The sequence below is a fragment of the Callithrix jacchus genome, chromosome 5 (assembly GCF_049354715.1).
Source record: "Callithrix jacchus isolate 240 chromosome 5, calJac240_pri, whole genome shotgun sequence".
Lineage (NCBI taxonomy): Eukaryota > Metazoa > Chordata > Mammalia > Primates > Cebidae > Callithrix > Callithrix jacchus.
In genome coordinates, this window is record NC_133506.1 from 19,901,622 (window position 1) to 19,920,143 (window position 18,522).

General features: G+C 40.0%; 1 long non-coding RNA gene across 2 annotated transcripts in view; it reads right to left on the bottom strand.

Annotated features, from left to right (window-relative positions):
* The window catches only part of LOC144582455 (uncharacterized), a 206,358-nt gene that overhangs the window by 146,377 nt on the left and 41,459 nt on the right, over nt 1–18,522 (bottom strand). For both annotated transcript variants that reach the window (XR_013535118.1, XR_013535117.1), the window contains one exon: nt 1,856–1,980. This is a non-coding gene — a long non-coding RNA (uncharacterized LOC144582455). The remainder of the gene's footprint in view (nt 1–1,855; nt 1,981–18,522) is intronic.

An 18,522-nucleotide genomic window follows, 5' to 3' on the forward strand; every position in this document is an offset into this window, starting at 1 on the left:
ATGTGCTAGGCCCCTGCCACAGAGCAAGGCCCATCCAGGCCAGAGCTCTGTCCAGCTGTGATGATAGTGCTTTGCTCCTGCAAGAATATGAAAGCCTCTGCCACCCTGATTTCACCCTGTGACACTGATCACTCTGAGCAGCAGGCGCTGAATGTTTGGCCGGAAAAACATGCCACTTTTCTTATTTATTTCTCTTTCTGTCTCCTATGCAAACCCTTTTACCTCTGTGGAAATCAGGCCTAGACTGAGAGAATAAGGGAAGACTGACTTTTCATTCTACATCCATCCTTTTTTCAAAGTTGTTTTAAAACTTTTTCCTGTGGATTATATAACATTTCCAATTAAAAAATGAGTTGAAAAGACCAAAAATCTACATGTTGCTTTCCACCAGTCTTCCTACCCGTATTATTAGTAAGAGATAGACCCAAGCACTACTTGTAGCCGGCTGGGAAGATTTACTTTAATTCCAGCCTCTGACTCAATCCCATTTCTGTTACAAAGTAGGACAACGAGATATAGCAGCAGGACTGGCCTCCTTTGCTCCATTTATTCCAGTGCTGCATGACTGTGAGGTTCTTTAACTGCAGAAGGCCTAGTGCACAGGACACAGCTCTGCGTGGCCCCCCTGCAGGATTATTCTCTGACCCTCTGTCAGAGGCTGGATACGAGGAATGGATATGAAAGGCTGTTTTCAACACCTGTGTAGTAATCATCTTACCCAATATATTGAGTAGACAGAAGCAAAAGGATAGTTAATTATAATAAGATAACCCATTCTTCCATCAGATCCAGAATTCTCACAATTTTCTATTTCAGTCGACGCTTGTTCCTCTTTAAGACCTTGTGCAAGCTTGTTTTATATGAATATTTTAAATTAATAGATGCCTTCATCAAACACAAGAATAATTAACTATTAAACTCACCAGAGAGCCCCATGAAATTAGACCGATTACCTGGACGATAATTTGCTTTTCCGACACTGCAGGACACCCCCAGGACTCCAAATGCTTCTGTAATTCCCCCAGATGCATTTGCTCAGGGCCTCTGCATCCTGCTCTGCCCCCTTCCTCCTAGAAGTGCACCTTCCTTTCTCCTTGCTTGTGCCTTCTCTGCTCATTTGACCCCTTTCCCTCTCCAAAAATTGTAATGAACCCAGCTTTCTTCTCTGCTTTGGTGTTCAGCTGCAACCCCTGCATGGAGAGCAATCATGGAGTAGAAGGAAGCAGGATGGATCATCTGGAGTTGGGCACAAGAAGCCAGAAGAGAATGTGGAGGAGAAAAAAAGAAGGCAAATGTTCCCTCCAGCTGGCAAAAATATTTTTAGCAAAATCCGCCCTGATTCAGACTGTGTGAAGGCAGGTCTTGCCTTTCATTACAAAATCAAGACCATCTTCTGAGAGTCAAATCAATTGAAGTTGGTTCCTCTTGAAATAAAGACCTTATGCAGGCTCATTCTTATATAAATATTTTTAATTAATGGATGCCTTCATCAAACACCAGAAGAATTAAGCATTAACACTCACCAGAGACCCTGAAATTAGATTGATTATCTGCATCTTAATTTTCTTTTTAGACACTACTAATTTATTTTTAATAGCTCTGTAATTTAGCTTTATCTATTTCTTGGTCTGCTTGGCAGACTCAGACTCACCCATCAGCCTCTGCAACCTTCAGGTACTACTGGCAGCACAGAATATTCATTTTTAAATTATCTAGCCAGTGTGAGGCAGAATATCAATTAATTTCCACGTGGAGCCAGGCTACCATCTCTTTCTTCTCCCCAGTAATGGTGAAATTTAGATGAAGGAGAGGGCCAACGGCAAAGATAATCTAGATAAAGATAGGAAATTCTCACCTTTGCATTAAAGAATCTGCTGCCCTTGAAATACCTTCCTTTGAATCAGTGCCTCAAAGTCATTATTGTAGTGAAACTTGATGCTCCTTTGTTGGTACCTGTTATCCATAGCATAGCTCATGGAACTGCAGGGAGTCGAGGGCAGGGACCTTTAGTATCGTGTTCATGGAAATATTCCAAGCACCTAGAACAATGCCTAGAAGGCATCCAACAAATACTTGCTAAATACATTTAAAATAAACTCTAGATTGTGTATATAGTAAACACTGCTGATGCTCTCCAAAGCTGAAACAAACTTGATTCATAACATGTAAAATAGAAACAGTAGACAGGGGATGGTTTTCAGAAAGAAGCAAGGACAAGCAAAATCAGACAAAAAAAGAACCACCTAAATTGCCATGACAAAGAAATGAAAAGCAGGAAATTCTTACTTCTTTGCAAGGGATCATTTAAAACATCATTTGTTTTCAAGGGCATGATAGATAGATAGATAGATAGATAGATAGATAGATAGATAGATAGATAGATAACATATTGAATGAGGTGAGCGGAGATTTGATATGACTTATGAGAGTCTATAGTATGCAGACCACATGTAAGGAACTGGCTTAATTCTGACTCTGAAATTTAGACAGGATATTGACAAGCAGGTGGTCTCCAGAGGGGCAGATGAAAATGGGAGGGTATAAGGAGAAAGGCTGCAGTCTCTGGCGATGTTTAGTGTAAAGCAAAGATCTAAAGGGCCAATGGCATCTGTATTGAAGAAAAGAGAAGAACTAGATCAATGAAAACAGATATTTAGTCCAGTGTAAAAATATTTAAAGCAAATGAAAGTGACCCAAAACTGCCATTCCAGCATAGACGCTCAATACATCTCATCTGCACAGCTGGATTAGCCTCTTTCTTGACCTTCTTACCTTCTGACTCCCCCATCCCAATCCATCACTGCCACTATTGTCAGCCTGGTATTTTTACAGCACAACATCCACTGCATGCCATCCAAGCTCGAAATCTCTTCAGTGGCTTCCAACTCTTTGTGTTGAATCAGATTCAAATTTCTGAGTCAGGTATGGAAGGATGCCTGCAGTCGGGAATCAATTTATCTTTCCAAAGATCTTCCACATGCCACACATGCACACCTTTCTCCCAGCTAAGCCAAAAAAACTTGCTTTTCCTCAGACCAACATTATGACCCTTGCAAACATCAGTCCGTGTTTCATGTGTAATCTGTCTGTGTGACATGCTGCCTGAGCCTCTCAGGTTGTCAAATATCTCTCCACTTTTCAAAGGACATTTTCCATTTGTTTCCATTTCTGATGATATAACACTTTATTAGTCCAAAAATTTTACCAGAATTTCTCCCTAAAAGGAAGCTCCCTTTGTTTCTGGAAAACCCCTTAGAAACCACATGGGGTCATAAGCAAGAGCAGAAGAGCAGAATCCCATATCAAAAAGTGGAATAATTAAGTGTCTGTGCATGAAAAAAAGGTAAACAACACAGTTATTTACACAGGGTAAATTAGAACTGTAAAATTTGCATGCTGAAATCACTGCTTCTATGTAGCCTTTAGATGGGAGTATGAATAGAGAGGGCAGTTGCATTAATCCAGATGAATATCATGAGCACAGTCAAGGGCGTGCTAGTAGAGATGGTGAGAAACGGTCAGGTTGAAGGCATTTGTTAGACAGATCTACCAGGTTCCTTGATGCTCTTATGTAGGGAGGGGATGAATTATGGGTAAACACCTCAACTTCTGTCTTGAGAAAATAGTCGGTTGCTTGTTAGAGCCAAAACTGAGATCAGCAACAATGGCCTTGGGGAAGGTGGAAATCAGACATTCTATTTTGGATGACTGTCTCAGATGTCTGTGAAATATCTAAATGAAAATATGAAACAGGCAATTGGCTAGGTAAGACAAAAGTCCAAAAGAAAGATCTAGCTTAGACAAACACAATTAGAAGCTATTATTATAAGACTGTACGTAAAATTATAAAAATTGATTAGGTGACTTAGGGAAAGGAGGAAAAGAAAGAGAAAAGATTCTGGCTCAGTTCTTAGTCTTTAGAAATCCTAGAATTGAGTTGAGTTAAAGCAAGGGAATCTTCAATGGGGACAGAGGAAATGCAGCCCAAAAGGAAGTGGGCATTCAGGAGGTGTAATGTCCGCAGGCAGGATAACGGGAGACTCTCTCGGGAGGAGTGAGTGCTAACCATCTCAAGTATTACTGATAAACCAAATAGCATGTGAACATAAAAGCAGTCTTACCTCAATAAAGCTCCTAATTTACTTAAATCTTTTTGAAGGCATGAAGAGATTGAATGCTGAATTTTGAGGGCAGGACTTAGACTGATAGGAGTATGAACTCTTCTTCCGTGATGAAGAGAGAAGCAGATGGATACACTATAGAGATCCCCAAGTCTGCAAGCAGCACTCTCTGGATAGGAAGCAGTTAGTGTTCTCATCTCTACACAAACCCAACACCTACAGTCCCCTTGACGCTGAACTCCAGCAACAGTACATCAGCATGCCTTTTATAGCAGCAATTTTTGGATTTGTCTACAAGAATGTGTATTCCTTAAGGGAACAAACAGCGCTTCTCTGCATTGTGTGCAGCACCTAACACTGTATCTAGCTCGGAAGTCTTCAATTTGTGCTTTCCACTTGAGATCCTGATTTTTTTTGAAACATTGCTGAAAAGTTCCTAGCATTACCAATATGTTATTAAAGATAGAAGAACCTGACCAGAAATTAGTAAAATCACAAATGAGTTAGTCTATAAAGATATTACTTTTCTAATGTAAGGTGAAAATCCTCATGCAAGCCAAAGAAAAATTAAAGGGATTAGTTACACAAGGGATGGGGCTATTTAATAATGTAGCAGAGATTAGTTAAGAGGAAAGCTCGAAGCTGAGCTCAGTCTTTCCTCTGAACTGAAGATTATAAGAGGAGCATGCCAGAAACCAAACCTATAGTTTTTGCAGAAAATATGGTTTAAAATAATTTACTACAGAGCTTGAAATGGAAATGCTCACTCGCAACGCAAGGATCTGGAGTGGTTTGTGTCAGATGATGTTGCATTTCTGTTTCATGCAGACTAACTCACCATGGCCTTTTATTCAGAGCATATTACCCAGGTTGCAGCCTTAAGAGTGGCAAAGTAATCTTAGGATTTATAGGAGAGTCATAGGCAAAATAAACGAGGCCAGAGTTGAGAGAAAGACTTAGCAAGAAGGCTAGAAAGAACTAAAAAACAGCCAGAGATCAAGCAAGTCTAAGCTATTTTAACAAAGTCTTGAATAATGTAGAAGGATGTGGCAGTCAGAGCAAGTGAGAAGGGGAGGCAGCGAGACATGTGAGAAGTGACCAAGAGGTAACTTCTGTTTCTGACCACAAATCTCACACCTTGCGTATTCCCTGCAAGGTAACTTGCAAGTCCTTACCTCTCACTTAAAACAACAACAACAAAACAGTCATCTGAGCCCTCACTTTCTCCATCCAGACAAGCCTCCTTTGCCTCAGTTCTTAACGATGGAGGTTTCGGATAAAACTTTTGGTTTTCCAGTGTGCTGGGGACCACTAACATCTGCTCTGCCAGATGGGTTTGCAGGCTCTGTGGAACACTGGAGCCCTCTAACTTATTCCTCTTGGAAGAGATCACAGAATTCACAGAAAATATTTGGAATATTAGAATCCAGAAACTTCCTTCCAGAATACACAAAGCCCTAGTCCAACTCACTCATTTACCAAAGGAGAAAAATCGAGATACTATGTGAGTTGCACAACTAGCTAGGTGCAAAACCAAGACAAGAATGAGTAATCCAGCATGCCATGGATCGATTTCTCACCCTGAGCCTCATCTTCTCATTAGTAAGTAGATATAATAATGACCATTTTGCTGGGTGGCAGGGAACAAAATAATTGATGTATGAAAGGTACCTACCACAGGGATTTGCTAGATTGACACGTAGCAGAAGTTTTAAAAATTGGTCTCATCTCTTTTTCCATTTCTTGAACCCATGATGTGATGCATTACTTAATGCTATGAGAAACAACAGATTAAAGAAAACACAAATGTTTGCCAGTTTCAAGAACACCTAGAGAAAGAAATTTTCTAGGAGTCTACTATATTTCAAATGAATATGTTTCTGTATGTTCTATCCACAGTTAGACTACTAAATAGCTTAGATGTGCTTAATTTTGCTTGTTAAATATGCTTCACCTTTCCCAGCATCTTCTTTCACAGCTGTGATATCATAGAAGGTCCAGGAGGCACAGGATAAGAGCTTGTGGCTCTCAGCCTTTCAACAACACCCTCAATGTGATCCATTCTCTCTATAGCAAGAGAGGAAAGGTTGTCCCTGTTAAGACAAGAACTGAATTTGCTTCTCGCTGCAGCTCCCCAGGATTTAGAAGAATGAATGGTCAGTGACAATAGGTAGTCCATATGGACCCACTACAAGCTTGGATATTTCTATATGGTCAATTGAAATAGCATCAAAGTGAGAAATGTTTTCTATCTATACATTTTGACAGAAAAAAAAAATGAAGAAAAGAGAGGTAGATGGGCAAGGACTAGGAAAATTGGGATCTTGAAAAGCACACAAGGCACAGAAAGTCAATTTTGTCTCTCTCAACTAATGAGTCCTTTCACATCTTGAACAGATAGCCATCACATTAGCTTCCTTCTAAATCCTGGTTACTACCATCCTATGTTTTTTAACCCTGAAAAATATTAAAAAATTAGTATTTCAGAGAAAAATATTAATAATTGCTTATATGGTTTAATTCAGGTTAAGCTTGTTTTCTGTGAGGAATCACAAAAGTTGTACTGCAGGGATCCAAGCACAAAAAAAAAAAACCTCTAAGAGACAAAAGTTAAAATCTCTCATTTCAGCTGAGTTGTAATTTTTTTAAAAAAAGGAAGGAGAAGAAGAAAAGAAGATTTTACAAAAATTATTTAGGTTTCACAGAAGGCATTTTGGCATCAGGTATGTCTGGTTTTCATCTAACTTGAAAAAACCTTCGATTTCAAAAATGAAACTATGCAAATGATTAGTCAGTCATTTTGCGTGAATGCTTTAGGCTTTAGACATTACTGTGGAAAATGAAGTAAAATAAAACAGCTTTAGTACAGCCCCGGTAAGCTTAGTTCATGGACAGCACATTAAATCCTGAATTACACACTCCACCAAACTCTTCCTAATGAGCCATCCAAGTCTCTGATGTATATAATATACCTTTTCAAAAATGCAGGAATACATATTCCACCCATAGCTTTGGATGGCTCCTTTGGGTTATTTAAGTTTCAAAGGAGTCCATCAGTCTCCCAGGTATAACATTCTATGAATGCCTTAAAAATGAAAATTCAGAAATTAGAAGCTCAAAGTACCTTGAAGGGGAGCAATGTGTATCAGGAAAAAAAAAAAAAGCCATTCAAAGGCAAAGTTGATGAGGCACCTGCCTCCTAGAATTTCCTATTTTTTGCCAGTTATTTAAGGGTCGCAACCCTTAAAACAGCTGTAACTCTGTTCCTTTCAATCTAATTATACAACTCATGGCTTGCTTTGTTTATAATTAGAATCCAGTAACTTCCTCTGACTCTCGCCTGTGTGCTGATGTTACGAGGCTACTCTTGGATGCTAGTGTGTAATTGTAGGGACTGAGCAAGGAAGGATAAGCTGCTCAAAGCAGTAAGATGAAGTCCCCACAGGCTATTCTGCAAAGAATGTGAAGGTTGGTGCATCCCAGCCTAAGGAAGTTGGTGAGTCCAGAAAGGAAATATTTGTGGGTAGAGAAAAGGGAACAAATCACAAGAGGAGCTTACAGACAAGAAGCAGATGTCATCTTTCTTCCAGGGAGGCACAAGAAATAAACAGTGGATGACTTAGCAAGCAAGTTGAGTCAAGAGGGAGAAGAGAGGGCATGTGGGAGAAGGAAGGAACAAGTAGGGGTAGATTGGCATTCATTGGGCAACTTCATTGTGCCTATGAATTCACTTAGCCTCACAGCAACTCTGACAGATAGATGAGATTAGTTTCATTCTACAGAGGAAGTAACTGCATTTCAGGGAGATTTGGAAATCTCCCTGAAATCACACAGCTAGCAAGAGATAGAGCCAGAACTCACATCCAGGACGAGATGACTCCAAAGCCTGTAGGCTGTGGTCCTGCTGGCTAGTTAAGGATGTATTTTGAAACTGATTCCAGAGACTGTGGAGATAGGAAGGGATGTCTGGAGGAACCTAGAGGTACTATCCCAAAATCTGTCCAACACTATCTGACTGCCCACATGCAGTGTGTTTCTCAACTGTAAAAATATAAATCTCACTTCCTAGGGTTGTGGTAAGAATTTAAAAAGTTAACATATGCATTGCACATGGCACATATACCCGGCACATTGAAAGCATCCAATGAGTGGGGCCTGTTTATTTTTATGTTGCTTGCCTAATGATTCATTTTACTGCTTGTAGAGAGATTTATGTTATAGATCCATAGCTGTCTGTACATGAGAGCAAGTATTTGATAGTATTCCAAGAAACTAGAAATCCTACTCCGAAATTTTTCTAGTAGTACAGAAATAATAAGTGATGATGAGCTAAGTGTGACTTGAGCAGATGAAGCTGGTGAGAAAATCGCAGATCATGACCTAAGTTTAACAAAGTAAGACCTGAAAAGATAGTTAATTCCAAAGGTTGAAGCCGAACATAGAAATGAATTTGTCATTGATGTTTAACTTAGATCTTTAAAGAACTGATGAAAAGTAAATATCAATTTTCATAGAAGAGCAAGGGAAGGAATAGTACATGGAATCTAATGATGCCCCTACTTAGCACAAGTGGATTTGGTGCCTTGGAAGAGTCAGCTGACCTGTCTCATATGTCAGAATCAAGTCTGGACTTGCCACATCTAGGATATGGATGTATTGTTCATTCCACTATGCCAGGGTCCCAGCAGGGTTTCTGGTCATGCTAAAACACATTTAGACCTGACATATTCTCCTTGTACTCGATAAGGCAGTGAGATAATGCAGATTTTTCATGGCATCAGTCAGTAGACCAGATGCTCCGTCAAAAAAGACATGCTCAGTCTCCAGAATCACCATTTCCAAAATTACACAGATACAGATTGGCAAAGAAACAAAACACTTCCATCGTATCCTCTTAGAACTCACGATCCCACGAGTATGGGAGAAAAATTAAGAAGTGACCTCCTGTCACAGCACAATTTCTGGGTGGATGGATGATGGGAAGAGTAGGGACAGTGGTCACACATCTTTTGTCAATTGCAAGCCTGATCCTTGCTAGGATGCAAACCCCTTCAGAATAAACTTCTGTGTACTTCACCCATTGCATTTTTTAACCTCTCCTCAATTTTTCTCTGCTCTTTTTCAAGACTCTTCTCCTCTCTCTAAAGAAGATGTTTTACTTGCAACAACATGGATGGAATCATTCTGTTAAGTGAAATAGCCAGGCACAGAAAGACAAAACATCCCATGGTCTCATTGATTTGTGAAATCTAAAGATCGAAACAATAATACTCATAAAGATAGAGAGTAGAAGAATGGTTGCCACAAGTTGGAAAGTGTAGTGGGGGTATGGAGTAAAGGTGGGGATGGTTAATGAGTATTAAAAAAATAGAAAGAATGAGTAAGATCTACTACTTGATAGCACAAACTACAGTCAATAATAACTTAATTATACATTTTTAAATAACTAAAAGCATATAATGGGACTGTTTGTAATGTGAATAAATGCTTGAAAGGATGGATACCCCATTCTCCATGGTGTAATTATTACACATTGCATGTCTTTATCAAAACATCTCATGTACTCCCAAAATATATACACCTGCTATGTACCCACAAGTATTAAAAATTAAATAAGATATTAGATTAAGATTTAAAAATAGAAAGTTAAAAGGGAGTCTTTTCCTTTATGTTTATTTGGTTTTTCAAATTCTAAGCCTGGACACAGGCTAGATACCATTTCTTCAAGTTGCACTCACTGTCTCAAATGCCCTCTTGTCCCAGCAAGATGGGGAGGGCTTTTCATGCATCTCAGAGGTACACAGTTATGCACTCACTGTGTGCTGGTACTGTAATGGGTATTATGGGTAATAAGAGAAGGCCAAGACATAGTCACAGCCAGGTTGGGAGAAAAGGAAAGGTGGCCATGAAGGTCTGTCTTGTAAGGCTGATCTGATCTAATTATTAAATTCTGACACAAAGAACCCCAGGCTATAAGTGTTATAATAAAAAAAAAAGTGGGGAAAAGGATTAGGGGTTGTTTCCTTTAAATAAATTCCCTAGCGTCAATGGGATTAGTTGAGATTCCTAATAACTGCAGATCTCAACCTCTTTCCCAAGAGACTGTACTCTTCATTTAGGCTCGTGTCCCTGCTAGCCCTGCCTTTCCATTCTGGGCTATAAGTTCTTTTATGATGCTCTTGGTACTAGCCCAGCAAGAATGGTTCCCTGGGTTCTGAGAAGTTCTGTCCCAAGTGTCCCTCTGATACTTGAAATTCTGTCAGGGAGGATGGAGAAATTTTACACACAAATGTCCTCATGAGAGGCAGTTCAGTGACTTCAATCCATACAGCCTGAATGACAGAGAGGAAAGATACCTGCCAGATGCAGAGTTTTAAGGGAATCACAGAAATTCAAGATGTGGGAGAAAGATACAAAAAGATAGGGCACAGCCATTCAGAGAAACGTCATCTTGTGGCTGACGTGACCATTGACTTTCCTCAGGACACTGACTAGTTCTCACACCTGCTTTGCCTATCCAAATTTTGTTCTGGGTGAAACTGACTTACCCATTTCCTCCAATTGGATCATCTCAGCCACAATCCCAGCACCTGCCTCCATTACGAGAGTGGGAATAGGTAGGTCTTTCGAAAAAAGTGAGTGCAGGCTGAGTTGTTTGTCAGTCTTTTTGGCTTTGTTGTTTGTGTGTTCTCAGCTTTAATTTGGACTGAGTTTTCTTTCTCTTTCTGTTTTAGGCCTAAGGCTCTCTGCCCAAAATGAAGTGTTTTGAAGCACATACCAGCCTGTTCTGAATTATACAAGATTGACTTAATTAACCTTCCCCCAGCTGATTACTTTCAAACTTTTTGTTGGCGCGTTGGGAAAATGTATTAGTGGTTCCTAATTAAAGATATTGAATATACCTTTGCACTTCTTCAAATTCTTGGACTCCTGAGTTAGGTTGATTAAGAAGAAAGGGGATAAGTTTATGTTGGATTTTTCCTTGAAAATAGCTAGAAGACACTATAAATAAACCAAGAAAAGGGAATTCGTGACCTTATTTTTTAACCTTTTTGTCCCTATAGTTTTGGGACTATTTTATAAGAATAATAGCTAATGATTTTTAAGTACTTATCACATGCCAGAACCATAATAAAAGCATGCATTAACATCTCATTTAAATTTCTCCATTCTCTGAGATAGATATGAATTCCAGTCCCATATTACAGATGAGTAAATTAGTTTAGAAGTCAAGCAAATTGCCCAAGATCACAAAGTTAGTACATGCCAGAGGCAGAATGTAATGTGGGTGGTTTGTCTCCAAAGACAACACATTTAATCTCAACAATGTTGGCCTAAATAACAATGCAATCATAGTTTTGGAGTTAGAAGCCTAAATGTCTAGTTGGAATTTCAAAGTGCATCATATTTTCTTACAATTACCTTCTGCATTGGTTATTTATTTTTGCATAACAAATTATCCCAAACATTTATTGTCCCACACAGCTACAGCATTCAGGAATCCAGAGCAGTTCAGCAGGATGGCTCTGGTTTAGGGTCCCCATGAGGTTGAAGTCAAGCTGGTAGCCAGGGCTGCAGGCATCTTTAGGCTTCACTGTGGCTGAAGGATCAGCTTCCAAGCTCACTCATGCAGTTGCTAACAGACATCAGCTCCTCACTGACTTTTGGCCAGAGACTCAAATTCTTTACCATGTGGGCCTCACCATAGGTAGCCTGAATGTCCTCAGGATATGGTAGTTGCATTCTCCCAGATCGAGTGACCCAAGAGGGATACAGTTATGATGGAAGCTGAAGTTTACAGTTTAATCTCAGAAGAGTCAAGCCATCAATTTTTTCACATTCCACTGGCCACACAGATCAATCCTGATACAATGTGGGAGGAGAAGGGGACTAAAGAAGGGTGTGAGTACCAGATGTACCAGAGGCGGAATTCACTGGAGACCATCTTGGAGGCTGGCTCCCATACTTGCATTAATACACTGCTCTCTCTTCAAAGAATGTTTTTATTAATCTTTCCATCTGCCTTACAGTGATTGCTTGCTTACAAATTGTCTTAGCTTGGGAACTTCCAAAAGGAAATATGAAGCATGCACTCAGGGAATTTACTTTGAAAAGTGATTTCAGGTAACAGGAGTGGGGGGACAGGGAAGAATCAAATATGGGAGGAGGGAAAGTCATCCAAGGGGTAATTATTGAGCTGGGCAACTGGGCTTCATCAACTGGAGATGGAGTCATCTGGGAGATTGTGAAAGCATGCCTAGAATTATCCACCTAAAGACAGAAAAGCATGTATTTATCTAAAAGATCCTATCCCCAGTGATCAAAGGTAGGCTCAGGGAGTGGTGACAATGAGGCAGACAGCAAGAGATGTGGTGTGTTGCAAGTACACTTGGAATATGTTTGAACACAGCATATGTCCACAGCAATGACTAGAGCGAAAAGTTGGGATGGGATGATGCACATGTCTAATACACATGTATGAATCCCAATTAAGGCTAGAGACAAGGCCTCATTTATTTTTGTACCTTGATGCATAAACCAGAACCTAGTAGCTGGCAAATCTGTGCCATCCCATGTAATCAGTCTGTAAGTCCTTACTTTATTCGACAAATATATGCTAGGCACATATTATGAGGCAGACGCCATGCAATGCACTGATAGTCCTGTTGGAACAATTTACAAAAATATTTGATAACCAATATCACACAGATCACAAAATGTACTCCAGCCCTTCTCGGGCAGTAGGGTTACCCTGGAATATTCCTTCTTAATTCAAGCCTGGAAACAGTTGAATAATGAGGCATAAACTTCATTTTTGCTGTGTGTCAAAGAGATAGGTCTGTTTGGATTTGGGGAGGGGGTATGAATGAAAGAAGTGCTTTAGGGTGATTTCAAGAGAGGGGAGTGACAATGATCATGGAATAAAGAAGGAAAAAGCCCTTCCAGGGTAGGAGGAAGGATGGGGAGAAAATGTACATGAAAGCACAAATTGACCATGTAGAAATAAATGAACCATCCCTTTATGTAGCTGAGAATCAAGCAGGTAAACAAATATTAAATTAAAAATTGTTAATATTATCTTGTCAAGTATCAAGATAGAGAAGTGCAAAGTATAAAAAAGCATATGACAGTGGGTATCTGGGATCAGATTAATGATGTAAACTTTAGCCTAAGAAGTCATAGACAGAAAAGCTTTACGCTTTGCTATAGTCTGGATGCTGAGCTTCTGGAAGAGCTGCTCAGAAATGTTTATGATCAAATAAATTAATAGAATCTAAACTGCTCACCTTAAAAAGAGGAAACTAAATCATAAACTTCCATTCAGATTCAGGAAGTTGCCAGACACTGTCACTGCCACCCACCCTAGCCAAAAAAGCAAAAAGAGTAAGCTCTAAATTATTTTTACAATCCATCAGAGAGCTGACAACACTAAGAACCCAAATGAAACAATATCTAGAAAGTAGCAAACACTTCCAAGGAGAGAAGAGACTCAAGATTGTTGTGTCCCCAGCTGAGTGGTGGGAAGAAATGGACTCCTCAATAGACAGAAGCCTGAGTTACAAGAAATGCTAAAAGACACATTAGAGGCTGAAGGAAAGTATTAGACAGAAACTCAGATTAATACTAATGAATGAGGAATACAGAAAAGGGTAAACAAGATACTTTTACATTTACCTGTATTATATTATAGTAAATGCATTTAAAAGGCTATTGACTGAAACAAAGAATAATAAAAGCATACTGTAGGGTTTATAGCACGGAACAGTAAAATCAATGACAAGTGAGCAAAGGCTAGGAGAGAAGCCAAGTTAGCAATACTCTTACAAATCATTACAGGCATGGGAAGAGATATAACTGTGACAATTACAACTTGTATCATAACACAGAACAACTGCTTTTAAAGTATATACAAATGTATAGCTAAGAAAAACAAAGAGACTAGAAAAATGCAATGCTGGAGAGGGGGGTGGGGAGAAAAACCTTCATTTATTCAAAAGATGACAGGAAATGAGAAGCAAAGCAAAAACAAAAAAAAGGTGAGAAGAATAAAAATGAATATTAAGGTGACAGACATAAATTCAACCACAGCAATAATTACATTAAATTTAAGTGGGAAGAAGATACAATTCAAAGGCAGAGACTGACAAAACAAAAAGCAAGATCCAACTATTTAGCATTTGTTGTCTAAGAGAATCCTCTAAATATAAAGTTACAAACAGATTGAAAACATAAGGTGGGCAAAGGATCTAACAAGCAAACTATAAGCAAAGGAAAGCTGGCTGTAATATTATTATCAGTTAAAGTAAATTTTAAAGCAGTATTACAGGAGCTAAAAAGGGACATTTCGTAATGATGGAAAAGAAATTCATCCGGAAGACATACTCTGAAATAAGTAATTTATCAAATAACAGGTCGTCAAAATGCGTTACCTTATTAGGCAGAAACTAACAGAACTGGAGGAAGAAATAGTCAAATCTGCAACGCTAATCGGAGATCTAGGAGGAAAGAGCTACGAGGCATATACGTGATAAAGCACTTATATAAAAGGCATGTCAAAATCTCTTACAACTCAATCAGGAGACAGAAGAAAATCCATCCAATTTAAAATAGGCACAAAAGACTTAAATAGACACATCATGAAAGAAGGTACAGCAATGTGCAATAAGTACATGGAAAGATTCTCACCACCATTACTTATCACAAAAATGAAAATTAGAAATGCAGTGAGATGTCACTCCACAACTACTGGAAAAGCCACAACCCAAAAGACAAGGATATGAAGGAACTGAAACTCTAATAAAATTGTTGATTGGAGGTAATGGATTATGACCAGTTTGGAAAACAATTTGCCTCATAACCCAGTGATACCGTTTCCAGTTATTTACTAAGGAGAAAAGAAAACATCAGCTGAAAACAAAGCAGCTTTACTCACAGTAGCCAAAATCTGGAAACAACCCAAATGTCTATCACCAGGTAAACGTGTAAACAAATTATGGATATTTATGTAATGGAATGCCAGTCAGCAATAAAAAGAACAAACTACTGAGACATATGACATGAATGAATCTCAAAAAAACATCACATTGATCAAAAGGAGCCAAACACAAAGAGATTGCACTGTGTGATTCCATTTATAGGAAACTCAAGAATGGGCAAACCTAGCTACAGTGATAGAAATTTAAAAAGTAGGGGAGGTAGAGTTGCTAGAAGGGGACATGAGGGGATTTGCTGGAATGATAGAAAATGGTCATTATCTTGTTGCGGATGGTGGTTATGAGTGTGGAACACTAAAAACTCATCAAACAGTAAAATTTGTTCATTTTATTTTACTATATGCAAATCATACCTCAGACCAAAAATAGAAAAATTCAGACAAAATTAAGGAAATTGAAAGTCTTTACATTAATCACATATTGCTACAATAATGTTGCTATGGTTTGGCTGTGTCCCCACTCAAATCTCAACTTGAATTGTATCTCCCAAAATTCCCACGTTGTGGAAGGGACCTGGGGAAGGTAATTGAATCGTGGGGGCCAGTCTGTTCTGGGCTATTCTCATCATAGTGAATAAATCTCATGAGATCTGATGGGTGTATCAGGGGTTTCCGCTTTTGTATCTCGTTTTCTCTTGTTGCTACCATGTAAATGTCTTTCACCTCCTGCCATGAATCTGAGGCCTCCCCAGCCATGTGGAACTGTAAGTTCAATTAAACCTTTTTTTCTTCCCAGTCTCAGGTATGTTTTGTCAGCAACATGAAACCAAACTAATACCAAGTACCAAACAACCCCAAAACTCAGTGGTTTACAACAGCAAACATTTGCTTCCTGCTCACAAGTGGGCACGTTGACCAGTAGTACTTGGGGAGTCATTGTTCTGGAGGCTATAGCAGCCACCTAGGGCAAGTTCTTCTCATGGCACTGGCAAAAGCAGAAGAGAAAGAAGCAGCGACAGCCCTTAGAGCCTCAGCTTGTAACTAGCAACCTGTCATATCCACCTTCCACTGGCCAAAGCAAGTCAACTGACCAAGGCCAAGGCCAACGGACCAGGAAAGATACTTTACCCCCAGTGAACAATGGCAAGAGTGGACAGGAAGGAAAAACTTAGGACATACAATACAATCTCATTAGTCCAATTCGTGTAAGAGGTGAAACAGAAATCGGGTCTCCTGATAACTCGCCCAGTGCCTCTGCCTCAGGCCACGCTGTCTCCACATTGCCTGGAAGCCAACAAGCTGGATCCGAGCTGTATTCCAGGGGAAAGGTCCAGCACATCTTCCCACTCCCTGACAGGGAAGGGTGATGAGCCCAGAATATTACAGTGCTCCACGCAGACATGAGACAGGAAGCCTCACTACAGTTTTCCTAATGTTTGTTCCGCACACAGTCTAAAGGCTGACTCTGGGGAGCAATGGAGCTCACCACTTGTGCTGGGAGAAGTAACATTTTGGTTAATGGAAAGAAATGCAATACAGCCATCTAATGGATCCCAGGTGTCATAGGCCTGCCTACTGCTTTCCTAGGAACATTTGAAGTTAAGTCCCAACAGAAAGGGATGTTGTGTTTTTACCTGGGTAGTTTCAGTTTGAGCATAGATGGGCACCCTCAAGGGTGGGGAGCAGCAGGTGCATGAGCTCTGTCACTGGATGTGGTTACTGGCTTGCAGCAGGTGCTCTCCACCTTTTGGGGGATAAATATTATCTAGCTTGAGCCCATCCCCATATTAAACAGCCAAGGATATTAGATGTAATTCTGTTCCAATAAATGGGTAGAAACTAAGCCCAATTTTTGCCCACCTACGGGGGAAAGCTGGTGGTGGTCATTTCTGCTCCACATACTTATATAAATAAACCAGAAACTCCAGCTTCTATGTTCCTTTTGTGCATGTCAAATTATTTTCTCATTGTGGACACAGAGTAAGCATAGCAAAGACCTCCAGGGTCAAAGCCCCTTCTCACAAAATTACGGTCTGACCCTGGCAAGTGATCTCAGCTTCCTCAGGTTCTCCTGACTTTAGACATTTGTCCACATTGCAGTCAACTAAAGAAGTCATTTGATCTCCTTCACTCTCCCAACAATCAACAATTGCTCACCTGCAAGGCTTCAGGAACTCTGCTGAGCTCTGGGAACAAAAAATGTAAATGAGAAAACCATGGTCCTTTCCTTCCCAGAGCTTGTACACAAGGAGAGAAGACTGACAGTGACTAGACAGCCTCAGTGTGGTGGGAGTTAGGAAGCTGAACTGCGCAGGTGTCTGCTTCTTTTGAGCCTCCTGAGCCACCTTAAGGATCACACATTCTCCCTAAGGCAGAGAGGAGTCATTTAAGAAACAGCAGCATGCAGCCACCCGCTTAGGCTGCAGTGTTGTTTCCCAGAACCACTGTGTATCAGAATGATGCCGCAGCTTCCACAGCCCTCAGGGAGCTGTGTCCTGTGCTGCAGGTTTCAAGCTGGAGAGCCTTCGGATGCACTTAAGTTTTTACAAATGCAGTAAGTGGTGAAGTTGAGGGTAGATGCATTCTCTCTGGCCACACCCCTCAGAGACTGGAAACATCCCTCAGGGGTCTCAGGAGTGTCTGACTGAGGGGGGCAGTGGTCTCAGAGACCGCACACAGGGCCTCTTACTCTCACAGCTCTCGAAGACTGAAAAGAAAAAAAAAAAAAATCTTCACATTGATGCAGTGTTTTCCTTGCCAGGCCAGGTGTTTCTTGAAAAATCACCTGAGTTATTCTTGGTTAACACACAGGCTCTACACCCAGCCCTCGGTGTGGCATTGGGAAAATGACTTAAATCTTCATCTCCTTTTCAGTTTTCCATTAAATGAGCAAAGCAAACTTGAAGGTCTATGGCCTCTCTGACATTCATGAAATATCATGGGAACTCTGATAGCATAAAATAAAATAAAAATGAACTTCCCTTGGAAAATGTAGCTGGAAAAATATCTTATAGTTTCAACCAGTTATTCCTCAGGAGGCTTTTCTATGTAACAGCTTAGGACCAGGACCACACAAAAAAAAGTCAACAACAGTGGTGTGTTTTTCTTTTCTTTTTTTTTTTTTTTTTTTTTTGGAGGGGTGGAGGGAGGTAGAGGGTTTAGGGTTTGTCCCTTGCCTAGAATGTTATGTTTATAAGAAACTATTAGCCAAAATTTGATATTTGAACAGCATGGATTTCCATTTATAAACCAATACACACAGTTTAGGCATTTTTCATTTAGCTCAATAAGTATGAACAGGAACGCCTGGGTCAGGGTTGGAGAGTGATTTATGGTAATGTGTGCAGAGAACGAGGAGGCGGGTGGTATGGGAGCTCAGAGGGGCTTAGGAGCTTGACGCCGAACGAGTGGAATTGATTGAGGGAGATTTCATTTCCTCTGACTGTGTGGGAACTCTGTCAGCAAGGG